Source organism: Neomonachus schauinslandi, chromosome 2, assembly GCF_002201575.2.
Source record: "Neomonachus schauinslandi chromosome 2, ASM220157v2, whole genome shotgun sequence".
Classification (NCBI taxonomy): domain Eukaryota; kingdom Metazoa; phylum Chordata; class Mammalia; order Carnivora; family Phocidae; genus Neomonachus; species Neomonachus schauinslandi.
This window is the reverse complement of record NC_058404.1, coordinates 38,710,894-38,731,653: the sequence shown is the minus strand read 5'-3', so window position 1 is coordinate 38,731,653 and position 20,760 is coordinate 38,710,894. Positions and strand designations below refer to the sequence as shown.

At 47.5% G+C, this 20,760-nt stretch overlaps 1 protein-coding gene across 2 annotated transcripts in view; it reads left to right on the top strand.

The window, feature by feature from the left end:
- ANK1 (ankyrin 1) overlaps nt 1-20,760 on the top strand; it is a 207,622-nt gene that overhangs the window by 32,185 nt on the left and 154,677 nt on the right. The gene's annotated exons all lie outside the window — the stretch shown is intronic.

The window sequence follows — 20,760 nt, the reverse complement described above, 5'->3', positions numbered from 1 at the left end:
TCCATTTGTGTTATTTATGGTGCAATAACTTGGGCGGAAGCAGTTGCGGTTTGCTGTTGTTTACAACGGAGGCCGAGCGTGGTTACCAGCCAGTAAATCCTGCGCTCCGATGTGGGGCGATTTCCCACGCAACCAGGAGCTGCGGGTGGAGGAGAGCCACGGAGGCTGAGTCGGGTTCCTCCAGAGCCACGGGAGCTAATTGGTTCCAATAGCTCTGTGTGCGCTGGTGCTAGCAACTCACCTCTGCTGGGGAGACCGTCCACGGCCCCAGATGGCCACTGAAGAGTGTCCCAGGCATTTAAATAAGGAAACTCTAGGATAGGTTGTTCCATATGTGGTCCGTTGGGAGAAGTAATATTCCATTTGGTTCTGTAGGAAATGATACCTAAATTTAAAGGAAGCACTTAACACAAAACCAACTCATTCTTTGTACCTAATGTTATGTCATCAGAAACAAGTATGACTGACCTTTAGCGTTTTTTCAGTCCCAGGACTCATAGGAACAGCCTGAAAGAGAGAATGTTCACTATGCCAGGAGATGGGAGACCTCAGCTCTGGGCCCCAGTTGACCTCTTACAACTTGTATGATACTTGTCAGGCAACTTTCTGGGCCTCAGTTGCTTTAACTGCAAAATGGGTTAATAATACCTCATTGACAAGGGTGATGCTCAGAATATTTATCAATGAGTTCAGCCAGCACCTTAACCCACCCAAAGCTAAGATTCTATAAATGTTATCAAAAGCACACAATGTTCATGTCCATTATGTATTAACATGCATAATAAAATGCGTGCATTAATATGCATTCATAAAACAAGTTACCAAGCAGTACATATTGTATTATGTCATTTTGATCAGAAAATAAATCTTTGCCTACCAAAAATGCCTGGCAGGACAGTCACCAAGTTGTACAGAGTTTTGAAATTACCTTTAGCTGGTGAGGTGATAATGATTTTTCTAAGAAGCCTTGCTAATAAAGTAAAATAGGAGTTTCCTTTAAAATTTAACAAGGAGGGACACCTGGGTGACTCAGTTGATTAAGCGTCTGCCTTTGGCCCAGGTCATCATCCCACGGTCCTGGGATCGAGTCCTGCATCAGGCTCCCTCCTCAGCGGGGTGCCGTTTCTCCCTCTGCCTGCTGCTTCCCCTGCTTGTGCTCTCTCTCTGACAAATACATAAAATCTTAAAAAAAAAAAAAAAGATCTATCAAGGAAAGCAGTACTCCAACCCAGGAAGAGGCTGAGAACCCTCCTTTCCCTCCTGTCCTTCGAGATGCCCATTCTTGAACATCTCCTCTGCGTGGCTGGTTGTCTGGAGGGCATAGGCCTGGCTGTCTCTGATGGACTCGTGGTAGCCATGAATGTCCTGGTCCATGGCAGACCATGAACATGGAGTCCTGCAGACAAGAAAAGTAAGGCGCTGAGTAAGAACTAGCAGCTGAGTTAGCAGCAGAGTGGGGACTCCCAACCAGGCTTCTTCTATGGCAGAGCCCTGACGTGATGTCACCAAGGTGTGTTCCACGGTGTTCTACCAAAAAACAAAACAGTTCCACACTCAAACAAGTCTGGCATTTCTTTTTTTTTTTTAATTTTTATTTATTTTTTGACAGAGAGAGACAGCGAGAGAGGGAACCCAAGCAGGGGGAGTGGGAGAGGGAGAAGCAGGCTTCCCTGCTGAGCAAGGAGCCCGATGCGGGGCTCGATCCCAGGACCCTGAGGTCATGACCTGAGTCGAAGGCAGATGCTAAACGGCTGAGCCACCCAGGCGCCCCAAGTCTGGCATTTCTTTACTGCAGGGCCTGGTGCCTTTACTCGATGCGTTGCAAATGTACAATAGGGGTTATATTCTGCAGGGTTCCCAAACACTTTGACTGTGGAACCCTGTAACAGTGGAATACATGGTAGTACTAGTTTCCACAGAATACACTTTGGGAAATGCTACTTTCTAGGATTCCGGGAACGACTCCGTCAAATTCTGCATCCTGTAACACGTGATCATCAGTCACTGCCGCATTGGAAGGAGAGCTTCATCCAGTGCACATCATTGTTGTGCTGCTTGGGAACTGATTCCAACCAAGGGTTGGTACGTGTCTGTCTCTTCCAGGAATTGGTCGCCCAGACAGCCCTCCTCCTCAGCCGTGCTCAGGACCCTGTCTCCTGTTGTTGTTTCCTCCAAGTTGTGGTTCAGGGGATCTTGCTAGTATTTCACTCCTGCCAGGAGTTTCTGGGATGAAGATACCTAGCCAGGGTTTCTGGGATGAAACCTTCTGAGGTTGTTAAAATGGCAGACGGGTGTCCTGGAAGCAGCAGTTTCTCAGCCCACCAACTGCTTGAGAATGTTTGCCTCGCTTTCCAGAGTTTTGCTGGCAGCTTTGCAGCCTGGTTTTGGAAATCTGTTCCTTTGACCTTAGATGTGGCTGTAGGCTCGTCAGGACATGCTGCAAGGGCCTGCTTCACTCCCTCCAGTGTCGCATTTGGCCTCCACAGCAACCCTGAGAGGGGTTCTCCACCTCCTGGAGAAAGTTCTTACTTAATTGCAGATTCCTCCACTTACTTTAGGGTCCCCAAATTTGAGAGAGATGCCTACCTTAAAAGCAACAATTCCTCTCGAATGCTTGTTCAGTTCCAAACACCATCCTGTGAATGTTCCTGCTATTAATCCTCACATCAGTCATCTGAGGTAGGTGCTTTTATTACTCCCATTTTGCAGATGAGGAACCTGAGGATCAGAGAGGTTAAGTCACCTGCTCAAGTCACACAGCTAGAATTTCCACCACAACCCATGGCCTAGCATCTGAGTGTCTCATGAATGTATTCTTAGGGGTTCATTGTTTTGTACTGACTATACCCTTTTACAAAGGGTGTTTGACTTGGCTTGGACTTTTCCTTGACTGTCCCATTTCCTTAGCTAGGGCTGATCTGGCCCCTTTATAAATTGGGATGCTTTTTCCGGTGAACCCCAGCAACGGAGCACTGCTTGCTCGGAGGCAGCATCCAGGCAGGGCAGGACTATCCAACGTGGAGCATAAATCTTGAGCTATTCTTGGCGCGCAAAGACAAGATTCTAATGATCTGGCTCCTCTGGGCTTTGGACTTAGCAGAATGTTAAAGTGTCCATCTAGAATATAGGCTTCCCCCCTCCCCCCTGCCCCAGTTGTCTCCTCCCTCTTTTTTTTTTTTTTTTTTTTTTTTTTTTTTCCAGTGAGGCCATCTTCTTCTTCTTTTTTTTTTTTTTTTTTAAGATTTTATTTATTTGACAGAGAAAGACACAGCGAGAGAGGGAACACAAACGGGGAGTGGGAGAGGGAGAAGCAGACTCCCTGCCGAGCAGGGAGCCCGATGCGGGACTCGATCCCGGGACTCCAGGATCATGACCTGAGCCGAAGGCAGTCGCTTAACCAACTGAGCCACCCAGGCGCCCTCCTCCCTCTTTTATGTCATAAATGTTTGAGCAGGTTCTGTCTGTCTTTGTCTTATTTGCTGATGGGAGGTGTCCGGAGAGAGGTGTCCTTGTTGCAGATCCTTCTCTCTGACCAACTGTACCTCCTCATTTTCCCTTGTTTATGAGATGAAGTCCTTGGAGGCAGAGGTCAATCAGAGACTTGGCAATTTTCTAGAGAATCTGGACGGTGAACACATCTATTTTTCTAGTTGTTTGGGGTCAGAGTCACTTGTTGTTTTGGCCACCACCACTGAGCCCCTGCTTGGACTTGTAATGCTCTAGGTTCTTAGAGGTACAGAGGCAGGCAGTTCATAACCCTGTGCTTGAAACACTGCCATCGTCCCTGGCGACATCAGCCAAGGGAGAGATCAATCAATCAGTAAGTATTCATTGAGCACATAGTCTGTAACTGTCAAAAAAGTAGCCACTAAAGCAATATGGATCTAAGAAACTCAACTCTTGTCAGAGGGCCAGGCTCCAGGAAAATTCCTGTAGGTGCCGTTGGAACTTGTTGTCTTCCTACCTTCCAGCTCGAGAGCGCTTGCTTTCCCATTGGGTGCGCATGCCTGCTCCGCTGTTCTAGGCTCCATCTGTGCATTTTGGGGCCTCAGAGATCCCCACGTGGGACCACCCGGGTCTGCCCCCTTTGAAGGGATAACTGATTCCCCTGGTTCCCTGTCCAATGTCCTTCTCCCCTAGGGCACCATCTCTGAACATGGTGGTGTCAGTGATGATAGTGGGAGAGGTTGATGGGACCCGCTCTGCTCCTATTCCTGTTCTCACTCCCTACCTTCCGTCCTATCCTGAATTCTCTCCATTCTTCAATGCCCATTATCCACTTTCCTCTGGAAGCCTCCATCAGCTGCACCCTACAGAAGGAATGAGAATGGCCTTAATTCATTAAATGCTCTTTGAGTTGTGTCCTATGCCTATATTAGGCATTTTACACACACGTGTCATTTCATCCCCAGAGCAACCCTGGGAAGTAGGTTTTATCGTGGCTGTTCTTTGTTTTTTTTTTTCAGACAAAAAGACTAAGATGAACTTTCCCTGTATTTCATAGGTGATAAGTAGAAGGACCAGAATTCAAAGCTAGATCGGCCTGACATCTGAGCCCAGGCTCTTGATCACCAAATCTCAGATGCCCCTCAACATCTATACTCATTGTGTGAATGACTTACCCAGCACTCGGTATCCATGACCGGTGTGTAACTATCTTTCTGTGGGATTATGCTCATTTCTCCGGCGCGACCCCAAACAACTTGAGGAACATCCCCCATTGCCTCTCCTGGTGGCTCGCGCATGGGAAGATGTGCTAAACAAATGTTTCTTGACAGATAATTTAGGTGTTACCCCTCTTAGCGAGGCAGGTTTTTAACAGAGTCCATCAATGTCTTAGCACAAAGAAATGAGTCACAGAGGAGATTCAAAATATTGTGGGGTAAGAAGCTTTCTTGGGAAGTCTGTCCATTTTCATTAAGGGAAAGGAAAAAAGAGGGAAGGACAATGAAATAATACGTATTAAGCAACAAGGCGCAATACGTAGCAATCACTTTTCAGGCCTTGTCTGAGAACTCCATGAGGTAGGATTATCACTGCTGTCTCTCAGATGAGAAAATGATACTCAGAGAGATGAAGTGGCTTTGTCAAGGGCACAGCTATTAAATGAAGAATTGGGACAAACCCAGGTTCTTCTAATCATAACCTGTGTAGTTTCCACTCTGCATACAGCCTCTCTTCTCTAATTTCTAAGGCACATTTAGGCAAAAGATTTAAAACAACTCTTGGCGGTTGTAACATTAGATGAGGCACAGTCATGTTTAGAATACCAGAGCAAAAGGCTTAAAGCTGTCATTTCTATCAGGGATTATTAACCTAGAATTTCTGGACCCTAGAGATTCTATGAATAGCTCTCGAGAAGTTACCTTGAAATTGAAAGCAAAAAGTGTGTTTATGTGTGTTTTTCTCTGGGAGAGGAAGAGGGACCCTAGGTTTCCTCAGTTTCTCAAAGGTGTCCTTTGACTCAGAAAAAGGTTAATGGCTTCCAATTTAGAGGAACAGAAAAGAGATTCCTGTAGGAAATTTCATCCATGGACTTCTCACAGAGGAGGATTTGTCCTGGGTTGTTGGCATTAGAATTTCACGTGCATTCAAGAGGGAATCAGAATCAGAAAATGTCTCAAAGCCCTTTTGAAGCTCTAGGATTAGAATGTCCTGGCTCTGAATCCATGGAGACTGCAGTCTCCGGGCCTATCCTATAGTAGGTGATGAGTTGGATGTGATAGAAGGTGGATGGTATGGGAGCCAGAAGCTGTAGGACTTTTCACTTGGCAAGGACAGGTTCTGAGCGAAGCTCTGCCCTCTTGGGTTAATGCATTCCGGTGTTCTTGCTGATTCCAAGGGAAAGGAGGAGAAGGATGTGTCCAGGCTGCAGAATGCACTCACAGCGAAGTCTAGATTCAGATAATCCAAAGTGTTGTCGTGTTCACTTTTATAAAAATAGAGTCGGTTATCTTGGGTAGGCCGAGATCTTCCTCCTGACTTCTTTACTCAGAATGATTTGATTTCCAACATGGTTGAAAAACAAACACATCACAGTGAATCTGCTGGTCCCTCCATACACAACGTGGCTTCTTTCATTGAACTGGACTGTGCAAAATACTCTCGAAACATGACCCAGTGATCGGAAATGTTGGCCGAAGGAGGATGGATGGCTTCTGTGCTGGGGGCTTTGTTATATTTCCACCACTCTGGTGCATTCTAGAGGGGAGGACTCATATCAGGGTTTGCAGCCGCTTTCTTTACCTTGAAATGTAGAGAAAGAAAGTGAATGAGTCTAAAGAGGATCTGGATTCTAATTGGTCCAGATCTTTGTGACTTTAGTCGCTTAACACTTTTGTGTTTTATCACAATGCATCTCATTTATTTAATCAGTTATTCATGTATCTATCTATCTATTCAACTAACATTTCTTGAGTATCAGCTGCTAACCAGCACTGCAATTTGGAAATACTGAGATGAACAACCCATAGTCCCTGAGCTCCAGAGACCAGAGCAGTTTCTCAATGTTAAAATGCACACCGATGCTCTTGTTAAAATGCAGATTCTGACTCGGAGGTCTAGGGTAGGGCTCAGAATTCTGCATTTTTAAGATGCTCCAGGCGGTGCTGATGCTGCTGGCCCAAAGACCACACTTTGAGGAGCAAGGGGCTCCAAGTCCTTGCCATGTCCCCCCATCTTCTCACCATTGCTGTGACGATCCAGTGGGTTCATATAGATAAAGATATGTTAGAAACACAGGAAGTACTTGTCAAACAGAATGCTTATTTTTGCAATGTGTCCTTTCTGGGGTTCCAGACAAGTAGGTGGTTTCTGCGGGGAGTGTTATTTGGCCTCCTGACTGGACCAGTGGAATTGGGGGCCACGCTGAGCTAGATGGGTACCGGAAGAGTCGGAGTTAGATCAGGCAGTTACATAAACTAAGGCCCCTCTCCCCTCCTTCCTCTCCTTCCATTTCATGTGAGCTTTTCTATGAAAGATATTCTCTTTCTTCTGAGATTGCCTAGAGCCTGGCATGGCCCAGTGGGAAGCCATGACCCTCTGCAGGGAGATGTGGTTCTGCCACTTGTGTAGTTGGCAAGACTGGAAGCCATCATAAATAGCCACGTATTTAATCCAAGATTGAGTACTAAATAAATACTATGAGCCTGACGAGGGGAAAGCATTTCTCCCCTTCATGTGAAAATGGCCATATTGTATATTATTATATACAATAATTGGCCAGTACAATCCAAAGGAAGGTGACCTTGCGTTTCATGAACTCCCATCCTCTGTAGGTGTCTATTACAAGGCAGTGGGGTGAGGGGATTGAATTAAGAGAAGTCAAGAAGCAGTTTATTCTTGTCTCATCGTTTGGCCATCTCTGAGAGATAAAAATTAAAATAAATTCAATTTTTAAAAGGAGTGGTACATTGATATAGCCTAGAACAAAATCAATAATAAGATTTCAAGTTGAAAAATGATCCAGAGGAAGAAAAACATTAAGTGTTCAGACCCCAGATGAAGGTAAAGTCTAAAATATTTTTCATTGATCTTGTCAGAGCATTTTTTTAAAAAAGATTTTATTTATTTATTTGACAGAGAGAGAGAGAGACAGCAAGAGAAGGAACACAAGCAGGGGGAGTGGGAGAGGGAGAAGCAGGCTTCCTGCCGAGCAGGGAGGTCGATGTGGGCCTCGATCCCAGGACCCTGGGATCATGACCTGAGCCGAAGGCAGACGCTTAACCACTGAGCCACCCAGGCACCCCTTGTCAGAGCATTTTTAAGTTTGATGTTTTTCCCTCTCTATTTTGCCTTTGCAACGCAGAAATTCCAAAAGTTTATTTGAACATTGCACTAAAGAGACACTGTAAGCAAAGTTGCCAGAACATTTTTGTAGAGTAAATAATTTTTTAGCAAACCCTGACTCTCTTTGGCATGTCAGTATCCGGAGGAAAGCCAGGAAAGAGAACCGTTTTGTTCTCTTATAAATTGACAATAGTCATGTTCCTGAAAAGTTGAACTTCAAATGGATTTTGTAAATTGATTCTTTTTTTTTTTTTTTGATGCACTAGGGGAATCCCATAAAATCAAAGAAGACTTGGTTAAGTGAATGCTTTCTCTCTCTCTTGTTTCACAATTCGTAAGATTTTTCCAAGTCTGGGTTTTTGTATATTTCGTCTGCTTAAAGCAGGGACCACCTGCCGACAAAGGGAAGGGGAGGAAGGATAATTTATCTGGATCACAGACTGCAGGGTTTGGGCTGAGGGCTGGGAGAACATTTCGGAGAGTTGGGCCAAGTGTTGGGAAGCCTCAGAGCAGCCATCTTTTTGGAAGACCTTCTGGAGCGGGACAGATCCACGTGCTGCGGAGCCCAGGGCATGAGGAAGGGGGAGATGGATGCTTTGGGGCCAGACTGGCCTGGGTCTGGCTCCTGACTCCCTCCCCCACCATCACGCCGTCTGAGATAAGTCACTGGACCTCAGCGTGCTGCCTTTCCTCACCTCTGTGATAAGGCTGAGGCCATTGCCCTTAGAAGCTGCTTGAGGAATGAAACGAGATCATGCCATGCAAATAGGAGATGCTCAATAAATAGCAGCCATTTATTACACTCAGTGTGAGGCTGGGGGAGCTTTGGATGAAGAGCCTCTCGACCATACTGGAATAGCCTGTAGTTTTTCTTGTGTTCTCCGTTCTTGACCCTACTTTGGGCTGCTTTTATGGACTACAGGTGATTTTTTTTCCCAGTTAACGGTAGAGAGCACCATGATCAGCTGAGTCTCTCACGTGCAGGAGATGCAAACGGTGACATCTAAATGTCACAGCTGCCATCTAGTTTTAGACCAAGCGACTGCCCCCATGGTCCCTGTCACCAAACACCCAGACAAGCAGCAGAATCTTAGGGTGGGCCAGTCCCTCTTCCTGACCTGATCTGTTTCTTGGCTAATGACTTGAACAGCCCCTGGCCTTCCTGTGTACTTCTGCCTCCTCCCTTCCACCCTAGATGCCTCCCCATGGCATCCTTGTGCCTTCCTGCTTCCCCTTTAGAGCTCAGAACCCCTAACTTTGCTCTCCTTGCCCCCACCCAAATTCCCCCTCACACCCCAGGTAGTAGGTGGCCGGGGCTCAACCACCTACCAGCTGTATGATCCTGATATGCTACTTTTCATCCTAAAGCCTCTGCTTCCTTAGCTCTAAAGGGGGGATGATGATATCTGACTGAAAAAGTTCTGAAGATCAAGGATACTATACAGAAAGCCCCTTGTCTTGGGTTATTACCGTGAGCTTGTTTGAGTGAAGGACTGGGGGGCCAATGGCGGAAGAATGGAATAGCTGAGCCAGGTAAACACATTTGCAAGTTAGCACGTGAAGGAGGCGTCTCCAGAGGCAGAATTGTGTTGCAGAAGGTCTGGCCGGCAGGCAGGAGGGCCCAAGGGAGTGCACGTTATCCAGTGCCTGCCCTGTGCCGGGCACGGAGCGAGCCCCTCCATGTGGAGAACCCTTGCCCTGCCTCTGGTTCTCCTGGGTCTAGATCTAGGAGACTTAGACCCAGCAGGTGGCACGGTGGGCTCCCGCTTTCCAGCTGACCCCGCAACATGCCATTGCTTCACCGCTCCCATGTTCCTTGCTGTTCTTGGGCCTGGTGAAACTTTTGAGCAAGAAACAGAAAGGAAGAGAGAGGGAGTGGGAGACAGAAAGAGAAGCAGCTGAGTCAGGTGACCATGCCGTGCTGTTCATATTGATCAAGATTTAATCAATTTCTTTCTGTGAACTCGGCAGCCCCAGTATTGATCTAAGCACTGAAATTGAATAGGAAGGCATCTTACTGTCAGAAGTCAGATGTGCTGGCCAGCTCAGATCCTGGAGTGCATTTAGAATGAGAGGACATGGGTAAAATGCCTGTGGAGGGGACTTCTTTTCCAGAGACCGTTGAAATCCCTGCAAAGGAATTCCCAGGTAGTGGCAATTCCTTTCCCCTCCCTGAGAAAGAGGAGAAGGCAGCTTGGCGTGGCCAGAGGCATGTGGGCTTTGGAGTGAGGCACATCTGAGGCCCTCCTGGCTCAGCCACTGACTTTACTTGCTGTGGGACCTCGGACGTACTGCATAACCTCTTCATTCATTTGGTTTTCATTCAATAACTATTGAACACCTACTGTATATGGGGTTCTTAGGATGTACCTGTGAGTGAGTTAGAGCTGGGGGCTGTTTTGATAGAGTTCTTTTTTATTTTTTTGCTTGAAATAACTTTTTACTTTAAGTGTTTATTAAGAAAAATGTCAAATTCATGCAGAGGAAGGTTTTCACTAAGCCACCACTTAACCATCACCCAGTTTCGATAATTACTAAGCATTCAGGGAAGTTGCTGTGAGATCTTAAGTGAGTTACTAAACCTCTCTAAGCCTCAGTTTCTTCATCTGCAAAATGGCAAAATGCACTTACCTTGTAGGGCAGTCTAGAGGATTAAATGATGTACTTCCTGTCGTGAACATCAGACAGTGCCCCAAAAATGGTGGGGACCTCAGACATGTGAGCAGTCGTAGAGCTGTTGGGAGGATTCAGTGAGAGAATGGGGAGCCACTGGGGTGGGGTGATGATGGTGTGATGGAAACAGTGGGATGAGGGAACGTGGGGATCACTGTTGTCATGCTGGCTGCTTATGGCAAGTGCCTGGCCAATAGCAGACACTTGCTAGATGATGATGATGATGGTGGTGGTGGTGGTGGCGATGATGGTGATGATGATGGTGGTGGTGATGATGGGGTTGATGATGACGGTGGTGATGAAGGTGATGATGATGATAGCGGGGTGATGATAGTGGTGGTGTTGATGGTGATGAAGATGATGGTGATGATGGTGGTGGTGACGATGATGGTGATGAAGGTGATGACAATGATAGTGGTGGTGTTGATGGTGATGGAGATGCTGATGGTGATGGTGGCGGTGATTATGGTGGTGATGATGATGGTGATGAAGGTGATGACGATGATAGTGGTGGTGTTGATGGTGATGGAGATGATGATGGTGGTGGTGGCGGTGATTATGGTGGTGATGATGATGGTGATGAAGGTGATGACGATGATAGTGGTGGTGATGATAGTGGTGGTGTTGATGGTGATGGTGATGGAGATGATGATGGTGGTGGTGATGATGGTGATGAAGGTGATGATGATGATAGTGGTGATGATAATGGTGGTGTTGATGGTGATGGTGATGAAGATGATGATGGTGATGAGATAAGTTTCTCAAATTTCAACACAGTTGGTGAAAAAGAGTTGAGAGTTAGGAGAGCAAATTGTGATTGACATGTGCTAATGAAAGGAGATGAGATCTCCTAAAATAAAATAAATAGAAACCTCATTATCCTGTTAGGTGAGCATAAGAAAGTATCAAATATGGAAGTATTAAAACAAGGAAATGATCTACACCCCCTAGTGTGTGTTGAGCACCTTCTGTGTGTAAGGCGTCGGGCTGAGTTCTCTGGGGCTCATGGTCACAGTCAGGAGAGCCTTTGCCCTCAAGGAGATTATCCTCTATTTGGGGAGATAGGATAGAAGCTCCTGATAAATTATGAAAGCAAATTATTTAAATAACAGCCCAGCCCCAAAGAAGAGCTGGTACAAGGTGAAGCTGATTGATTGATCCATTAATTGTACAGACATTAAGTGCTCAAGAGCTCAGATCACCTCAAATGAAGACATCAAAGCAGCTTCACCTAGGAGATAGGGTTTCCATTAGGTCTTTGAGAATGGGTAGGAGATATAAAGCAGGTTCCTCTAAATGTGATTCAGAGGCCAATGAAATAATGATTAAGCTTGGTTCAAAGTTCACATAGTTTGGTGAATTTTGAATCATTTTTAGGTTTGGTTCAAATCCCTGGTGCCCTATTTGGCACTAGAAAGTAGAAGCTTGGGGCGGCTGGGTGGCTCAGTCGTTAAGCGTCTGCCTTCGGCTCGGGTCGTGATCCCAGGGTCCTGGGATCGAGTCCCGCATCGGGCTCCCTGCTCGGCGGGAAGCCTGCTTCTCCCTCTCCCACTCCCCCTGCTTGTGTTCCCTCTCTGGCTGTGTCTCTCTCTGTCAAATAAATAAATAAAATCTTTAAAAAAAAAAAAGAAAAGAAAAGAAAGTAGAAGCTTAATAAATAAAGCCCCAGGTTTTAGGGGCTTTACGGACAGGCCCCACTCAGGGTGATGGTCCCAGACTCGGAAGGCAGGATCCATGCAAGTAAGGGAATGGTTTTGCATGCCCACTTTGATCAGTCTACCTCCCCGCCTCGGATTTGGGGTACCCAACTGTAAAATGAGGCTAACCAAACCCACCTTTCTGCACAGCAGAGATTGCTAGGATTACATGAGGTACCCCTTAGGGTACATTATACGCAGCTGTCCAGACTCAGGCTGTTCTTTGAGTTGGCTTCCTAGACTCCCCCTTTCAAAAAGGGTATTTCTTCAACCTCAGAAATCCATTCCCTCAGCCCCCAATATTCTGGGTGGTTTGATGAGAGATTGTCCACATCCAACAGAGTCTAGGGTACAGATGAGCATGTCCTCAAACTGGGCAATGGGCCAAGGGCTGGGCTGCTGGAGAAGAGAAGGCATCAGACCTGTGCGTAGTCCTGCTGGGTCTGGCCCTACAGAGACAAATGATGTTGCGCTAGGGTGTGAATGACTGTTGGCTCTTCGTGATTTACACTGGCCTTGTGCGGTACCTACATTGTAGCCAAAACCTTCGAGAGACTGTACCTTATTCCAAAGGAATTACTGTGGTGGAAATCTGGGAGGCTGTATGATCTGGTAGAAAAAGCACCAGATGTTTATGGGAGGTGTGTGTTTGATTTTGTTGCATTATTATGTATATAATATAGTTCTACTTTTTCAAGAAAATGATAAATCAATTGGATAATCACTGTGAGTACATACATGCATATAAATGCATGTACACAAAGATCCAGAAAGATATACATGAAACTGATAACAACGGTGAACTGGGGAGGGATCTGAAGTGGGAGATAGGATGGCCGAAAAGGATTATAGTCTTCTTTATGTTCATCTTTGTCCAAGGAAAATGTATTCGTATGTCAGAGCAGGGGATTTGGACTCAGAGCTCTGGATTCTTTGAATTTCTGCATGTGAAAAAAGATGAGTAATATTCATTGAGTTGTCATGGGGATTGAATGAGATGATTATATAGCTGCTAGGGCCATGCTCCCCACATGGAACTCCATGGATGAAAGTTAACATTACTGTCCCCTCTGGGGCAGAGAGTGATCGGATGCTCCCTGTCCATTTCCTCTTCTGGGACCCACAGAAAGCTGATGTTCCCCAAGCTCCCCTGCAGTTAGCAGTCCCGGGACTAGTTCTGGCCATGTGCAGAAGTGCCATATGCCATTTCTGGCCTCACCACAAATCCACCTGTGTCATCCTCCTCACCTTTACCTCTCCAGGTAAACGTTAGAGATAGCGGTGTCCCGGGATGAAAGGAGTCTCCATCCCTGAGTGTCCCCTTAGAGCACAGCCACCCAGCAAGCCAGCCAGCCCACATTAGACAGTAGTATGAGCAAGAAGTGAAGTGATCGTGTCAAGCCACTGAGATTTGGGGTTATTTATTGTCAATGCTGGGTGTCTGTTATACTCTCTAAATCTCAGTTTCTTTACTGTAAGATGGGGAAAGTCACTTTTTTTTGGCGGGGGGCTTTTTTGCCTGCCCCAGAGGGTTGAGCATAAAAACGAGATGAGAGATTGATGGTGAATACTCTGTGGCTGCAAAGGGGGTGGTGGATTGGGGGGCGCCTAGGAACTGTGCCTTTTGGAGCCTTCGGGCACGCGGTAGAGTCCATGCTAGTGGGAGAGGCCCCTGAGAAGGAGGGCCTGGCCCAAGACCATCTGAAGGGCTGGGGTGGCTGGGGTCGGGGGAGAGCAGGTGGGAGAAGGGCCTTTGGGCAGCTTCAAGCTGCAGAGAGGAGCCTGGGGCTGGGTGCTTGCTGCAGCTTCTCCAGTTACAGTAGAATCCACGGGTCAGACAAGGCTCAATTCCCAGGATCAACTGACTGCAGGCTGATAAGAGATTCAATGTGTTTTGGGTGATTGGCCATTGTCCAGGCCAGAGTAAAAACTTGCACTGTAAGCAGTAATTAAGAAGCGATTTGCCCTTGGCCTCTGTTCCTGGGACAAATGCCAGTCCCCACGAGCCTTCCGAGCTGCCGGCTTCAGGAGCAGCTCAGATGGGGACAGGTGACACACGCCTGTATGCACTGCGGCCCGTGGAGGCCTTGGCACAACTCTGTCCCAGCTCCAGGCCCTGACTCATCTTCGTGCTCCGCTTCCGTGGGTGAACACTGCTGGAAAGGGGCTTTTAGGGTACAAGGTGGGCCTGCCCAACGTGCCGTTTTGCCAGTATAACGCGGCAGCGCGGTCCTGTGGAGAGAGCTCTGGACCCTGGTTAGGGCTTTGGTGGTGTCCAGAGCAAGCTGCCTGAAGCCAGCCACACCACAGCCATGCCGTGAGCCTCAGTTTCCTCCTTTCTACAGCGGTCAAGGCGGTCTTGTCTGTCCAGCCGTAAGCACTGGGAGACAGTGCAGCACATAAAACATGCCCCCCTCCCGAAGCTTCCAGTCCGCTTCACCACACCATGGCCTTGGAGCTCACGAATTCTTCGCCTCTGTGGACGACGTGTGAGTGAACTTGTGGCTGAGGTAGGGGGCAAACGGGGAAGAAAGCAGGGCTTCGGCAGTCCAGAAATCTCTGTGTAATAGAGGCAGGGGCGTGTACTTTTTGCTGATGGAAGCTTCAGGTTGTTTTGGTGTGTTTAAGAAAGTGGGGCCCCCTGGGTGGCTCAGTTGGTTAAGTGTCTGCCTTCAGCTTGGGTCAGGATCCTGGAGTCCCAGGAGCTGCTCCCTGCTCAGCGGGGAGTCTGCTTCTCCCTCTTCCACTGCCCCTACCCTCCCCTCCCCTGCTCATGTTCCCTCTCTCTCTCTCTCATTAAAAAAAAAAAAGTAGTGAGAGGGGAGAAGAAAAGCAGATGGGGAAGAGGAACAGAAAGGCACATTTCCTTTTTGCCTTTACTCAAGCTCAGATTATTTCGTAGGAAGGCATAATTTATGTACATCTATGCAAATGTTCATGCAAATGAGCTTGTTTCCTAGAGTTAAACCTGTCTCCTTTCCCCACTCACGAAATGAGTGGGACCATAGCAGGAAGGGAGTGACTCACTGTTTCACAATCGAAACCCCCCCCAGGTCTCAGAGCCCTCCCCCCAGAGGCTCACTGCTTTCCATCAGCTTCCCCTCCGCCTCCTGGAGTGCAGAACTTCCCAGGCATAGGTGTCCCGCCAGGAGGCCACGGAAGAAATGGGACAGGAACTGAATGAGGAGCTTGCCTGCCCACTGGTGGGGAATGCACATCCTTGTGGGACCCCACTGGCTGCCCTGCTCTTTGGGGGGTTGGCGTCTCTTTAAGAATAAAAATGAACTTGGTCAATTAGCTGAGTAAAGACAACTTTTTCCTTCCTTGCATCCTGTGGCTGGTGCAGATTCACTCTTCAGTTTCTGGTCCCGCCCGAGGCACAGGCAGGTCCAGAAAGTTTTGCCCAGGGGCTGCTGTTGAGGCTCTTGCTTCTGACCTTTTCTCTCCCTACTCTGGGCCTGCCCCTAGCCACTCCTCCTTCCTAGTTCCCTGGATGAAGAAATCACATTTTATATACAGTTGACCCTTGCACAACACGGGTTTGACCTGTGTGGGTCACCTTGTATGTGGATTTTTTTTGATGAATACGGTATAGCGCTGTAAATGTATTTTCTCTTCCTTAGGATTTTCTTAAAAACATTTTCTTTTCTCTAAATTACCATAAGAATACAGTGCATAAGACATTTGACATACAAAATCTGTTTTAATCAACTGTTTATGTTCTCAGTCAGGCTTCCAATCAACAGTAGCTATTAGTAGTTACATTTTGGGGGAGTCAAAATTGTTCATGGATTTTCGACTGTGCAGGAGGGTTGGTGCCCCTAACCCTCTGTTGTTTACGGGTCAGCTGTAATTTAAAGCAGAACTGACCACTTAATTAATAACAACAACGGTTTGCAATTTCATAAACTGATTTGCAATTTATACAGCTCTTTCACAGACTTTTTGTTTCCTATTTGTCTTTGCCATGGCTCTTTGGAGGTAGGTCTGTGCTTGTAGGTGTGGAAATCTCAGCTCAGTTAAATTATGGCAAAGTCATTACTGATGGGTGGCAAGAGCCCAGAGCCTCGGACTCCGTAACCTGTGCTTGCCCCTCCATAGGAGCGTGTGCATGCGTGTGTGCACATGTTGATGCGCGTGTGTGTGCGTGTGGAGGGTGGGATGCAGGGTGTATGCAGTGGCGTGTGTCTGCGTGAGTGGGGGTGAGGCACAAGGTCTGCGGTGCTGATGAAGGTGGGGGAGACTGTCACCTGTACGGGCTCGTCCTGAGCTGGCAGGTGCACATGCCTATGGGACTTTGTGATCTGGGTCTGCCTGTGTAACCACAGCTCCAAAACCACGCCAGGTTACAGCCACGGTTCACTTAAGGATGTCCCTAGGTGGTACCGAGGTCTGGCAGGAGGAGGGCTTGACAAGATTGGGGCCCAGCCGCCTTTCAAGACATCAGCTTCAAACGGCCAGGGACACTGCCAAGCCTCCTGGGCTCCTTTCAGTCACAAATATATGGTTTCATGATATGAGATTTATGGCAGCCCTTCCTGACCTACCTCTCTCTGATTTCTAGGCTGCACCCTAACCAGCTGGGTTAACCAGCTCCATGCACTTACAAGCTGCTATAAATTTGTTCTCAAATCACCTGCAAACTTCAAGAGAGATCTGCTTGCTGTGGTGTGCTAACGTTTGGTCAAGTTAGTGTCCGTCAGTCTCACTTGTTAAGATTTTCTAGACTCCCATCATCATCATCCCTTCGGCCTTCCCAGGAAGCCCCAGGGAATGAATGCCTCAAGAGACAGCGAGAATCTTCTGACTCCCAGGGGCACCGTCTGCACCATTTGCCCTGTGTTTGCTCTGGGTGCGGACGCAGGGCTGAGAGCTTCATGTGCACGATCTCCCTTTTAAATGTGTTTTGCGTCATTCTATCCAAATAACGGATACCCATGGTTAAATCAAAGCAACAGTCCCTTCCCTCATCCTTCCCAACCCCCGGCCCCCATCCCAAATGGAGCTACTTGAGCTGTTTTTCTGTTTAGGTCTCAGGTGGTTACCTTCGTATCTATAACAGTAACATGTGCTTTCCTTTCATCTCGACAGCAATCACATGAAGTAGGTGTCGCATCATCTCCATTTTTCAGTTGAAGAAACTGAGTCTTAAAGGGGACATGTGGTTTGCCTGGGGCCGCTTGAGCTGGGAAATGGCCCAGCTGAGGCTTGATGACACACGTTCACTTGGAAGCCACCGTGCCATGCAATCAGCGGCCCTGCGCTCACCTGCTTGTCCCCCCCAGCAGCCCCTGGAGCGGCCCCCGGTGTCGTTCTCTGGCCCCCAGGCGAGCCTGGCTAGTGATTGGCACAGCGCCTCCTAGCGGCCACCCAGCTCCGAGAGGGGCTTCCTACCTGCCCGACAGAGACTGCCCTCGTATCCTAGTCCCGCGCCATCCCTGGGTTTGAAGAAACCCCTTGTAACCCCAACTCTAGGAACACAGGTTATTTCTTCTGGAAGTGATGCTTCCAGTAAAGACGGGGCTGGACTGGCTGGGGGCGCCCCGTGCCCAGGGAAGTGTGTTCCTCCTGTCCCACAGGATGGGCCTCCCTGTGCCTGCTGGGGGGAAGGCGCCCTGCAATGAGGTAGGAGAGATCACATTCTCCTTCTCCTTTTCTTTTTTCTTTCTTCCACAGTTTTATTGAAGCATAACTGACTTACAAACCATTGCACATATTTGATGTATATGATTACATGCATTTGGGCTTAGGTATATACCCACGATAGCATTACCACAATCAAGGCAATGAACATATCCATCACCTCCAAAAGGTCCTTTGTGTCCCTTTCATTTTGTTGTTGTTGTGGCTTTTGTTTTTGCTTTTGTTGTTGTTTGGTTTGTTTTGGTTTTGTGGTAAGAATACTAACATGAGATCTACCCTCTTAACACATTTGTAAGTGCACAGTACTGCATTGTTAACTAGAGGCAAGAAGTTGTGCAGCAGATCCCCAGAACTTACTCATCAGGTATAATGGTAACTTTATACCCATTGGACAACACTTGCCCCCTCCCCTGCCCCCCCCCACCCCTGGTAGCCACCATTCTAGTGTCTGCTTCTGTATGTTTGACTGTCTCAGATTCCTCATATGAGTGGAATCATGCGGTATTTGTCTTGTGATTGGCTTATTTCACTTAACGTAATGTCTTCTGGGTCATCCGTGTTGTCATAAGAGGGAGGATAGTCTTCCTTTAAAAAAGAGGGCATTCTTCCATTCTTGTTGACCTCAACTGTGTTATGGATTGAATGTGTCCTCCCAAAATCTCTATGTTGAAGCCCTAACCCCCAACATAATGGGATTAGGAGGTGAAGCTTTGGGGAGGTGGCTGGGTTTAGGAGAGATCATGAGGGTGGAGCCCACATGATGGGATCAGTGTCCCTGTAGGGAAAGGAAAAGACACCAGAGGTTCAGCCAGGTGAAGACACAGGGAGAAGGCAGGCATCTGAAGGCCAGGAGGGGGCCTCACCAAGAATCAAATCTGCTGGCACCTTGATCTTGGACTTTCTACCCTTTAGAACTGTAACAACTAAAAGTCTGTTTTTTAAGCCACCCGATCTATGGGATTTTGTTATAGCCCAAGCTGACCAAGACAAATTGAGATGTGAAAAAGTAGACACAGCAGTAAAATTAAGTAGTATCATTAATGAGTATATATTTTTTATAATAGGCTTTATTTTTAGAACAGTTTTAGATTTCCAGAAAAACTGCAGAGATAGTATAGAGAGTTCCCATATACCCCATATCCAGTCTCCCCTATAATTATGGTACTTTTTTACGATTAACGACCCAGTGTTGAGAGTTTTATTAACTACAAGTCTGTACTTTATTCAGATTTCCTTAATCTGTTCCTAATATCCTTCCTCTGTTCCAGGAGGCCATCCAGGATGCCACACTACGTTTCGTCATCATGTGTCCTTAGGCTCCTTTGGCTGTGACCATGTCCCAGACAGTGTCCCCTTGTTTCTGATGACCATGACAGTTTTGAGGAGTGCTGGTGGCCCCTGGTTTTCCAGGGTTTCATTTTGACTAGTTTGGATGTTGTCAGTCATTGGCAAAGGCCAGGGGTGCCCAAACGTTAATGTGAGGGAGATCCCACTGGGGGTGAGAATTTGGGGCTAAATACACCACTTTCCTGGGCAATATTTCAATCAAAGGAATTCTCATTCCACCATGTGCGCAAACCGGAGATGCAAAGCTTTCTTCAGGGCCTGAGGGAAACTGAGCCCATTGTCTGCTGAATCACAGTTGTCTAGGGAGAAGGGGCCCTGCTTCTCCACAGCACCCTGAGCCCCCGCGTGGCTCAAGGAGGGAGCATGCTGGGCTGTGAACAGAGGCTCTAGAGCCCCACTGCCTGGGTTTGGATCCGGCCCTGCCACCTACAGCCCAGGTAACCCTGGCCAAGTGACCCTGTTTCCTCCAAGTAAGGCTAACGGTCGTAGCCATCTTAATACCTGCGAAGTGCTTAGAGCATGCCTGGCACAGAGTCAGCACTGTTATTCTTATATAAAAGCACTAATTATAACTCTGGAAATCACAGACACAGAGAAGACAGGTGAGTTCCTCTTTCATGGCACCGTTCCTAGCTGATGCAGGTAATAACGGTGTTGATATATATATATTTAGAGTGAGAGAGAGAGAGCACATGCACGCGTGGTGAGGGGGGAAGGGGCAGAAGGAGAGGGAAAGGGAGAATCTTAAGCGGCTCCAGCCCAGCACAGACCCTGAGGCAGGGCTCGATCTCATGACCCATGAGATCATGACCCATGAGATCATGACCTGAGCCAAAATCAAGAGCCGGAGGCTTAACCGACTGAGCCACCCAGGCGTCCCCTGGTTGTTGTTATATTTTTAAGATCTCTGTAAGACACAGTGTAGGGGTGTGTGGCACATAGTCAGTGCTTAACAAGCATTCGCACCCTGGCCTCCTTGCCATTGCCCAGCCCCACCCACGATTCAGATCATATAGCTCAGGGGTTAACCTGTGGGCCCTGTAGTCAGATGCACTAGGGTTCAAATCCCGGATCACCACCAGCTATGTGATCTTGGGCAGTGTACCAAAACTCTGTGCCTCACCTTTCCCATCTATAAGAGGGAGATGAAAATAGTGCCTCCTTACAGGCTTATAGTGAAAATTCAATGGGGTGCTGGGTGTCAGCATATAGTAAGTGCTCAACAAATGGGAGTGATTAACATTATTAACATATCCACAAGCACTGCCTTTGTGGAAGGCATTGTTTAGGGGGTCAGGGAAGACCAATGGCAGAAGGGGGTGGATGTGTGAAAGAGGCAACATCTGAGGCCCCAGTTCCCCCTCCCCAATGCCCCCTCCCCAGGCTGTAGGGAAAGCTCCAGACTCAGGTTACCAGAGCTTTCCCTACAGCCTCAGTCTTTACGGTGAATATGCTTGTGCTTCCTCACATCGTTTATCTGATTAACATGTTTAATGTCTACCATATGGCACAGACCATGTCAAGTGCTTTCTTCCATTCACATTATTTCATTTGATTTTCATGAACAGTACCCCATTTTACAGGTGAAGAAATGAAGGCTCCAATAACCATT